Genomic DNA, 1,132 nt, shown 5'->3' with positions numbered 1-1,132 from the left:
TCTCATAATTGTTTAATATAACACATCCCGTGCTGCTTGTATTTATTAGCGCCAGTGGTCTCCTTCCACAGAAAATGCTATCATTTTATAATACAAATGGTTTCATTGTTTTCGCATATGTTACGGCTAATAATAAACTACGTTTCTATGGATATAATGCAAAACTTTTAAAATTGTTTCTAAGTAACATACTATTTTAATTGTCACAGCTTGATTTATTTTTAATTTTTTACAATGCAAACGGTTGTATTTTATTTGAAGCTTGTTTTCGACGATGGGAGGATTGTAAAGGAAACAGGATTTTTTCGGGACATTTACCACCGTTCAGTGATACAAAAAATCAGTAACACTACTTTTCGAGATCTGCCGTATTATTTAATATTCGGATAAATAACTAACCTAACACATAATTACAAACTAGGTTAAAATAAACAAATCATACCAGAGCGTTATGACAAGCGTATAAATCAGAAATCACAACTACCATGTTGTGTCAACTTCACTAACTCTAAAACATGCTCTTAATAAACAACAACACAACACTAATCATTACAACTGAACTTCAGAATGCAGGCCACAATAGGTCTGCATTCGCTGACCAACCACCTACGAATGACCAGAGGCTAAAGGTAAAAAGCAATCGGCACATCGGAAACATAAGGGAACAAGAGTGGGCCTTTTTTATTATTGGTTAGATGTTAGATGCTTAAAACCATGCTGTGAATCTTGCATTGGTTTATTATAAGTATCTGATCTGTTGGATACATTTATTTGGTTTTCTTTTTAGTGCATTTTTCAGAATCGGCGACCAAAGTGGCATGATTTCGACTGATTTCAGTTGATTGATTGGGTGTTCTGCAAAATTAATGTGTATAGTTTCAATTGATTTCCTTTTAAAGAAATGAGGTTCCCGCTGAATTATGTTGGCTTCATCCCAGCTGCTGTTTTTTGGTGATCTTCGAACCAGCAATGGTGTGCAATGTTTTACTTTTCTGTTAGACTCTTTATTTTGTTCTTTTATACCGTTATTTAGTGTGTGTGTTTTATATATATACAAGTAAAAGTATAAAGAATCACGCAGACATCTTAATTCCAGCACACAACGACACATTTTATTATTTTACTTAACAGG

This window comes from Homalodisca vitripennis, unplaced genomic scaffold, assembly GCF_021130785.1.
Source record: "Homalodisca vitripennis isolate AUS2020 unplaced genomic scaffold, UT_GWSS_2.1 ScUCBcl_41;HRSCAF=740, whole genome shotgun sequence".
Classification (NCBI taxonomy): Eukaryota; Metazoa; Arthropoda; class Insecta; order Hemiptera; family Cicadellidae; genus Homalodisca; species Homalodisca vitripennis.
This window is presented reverse-complemented; position numbering follows the sequence as displayed.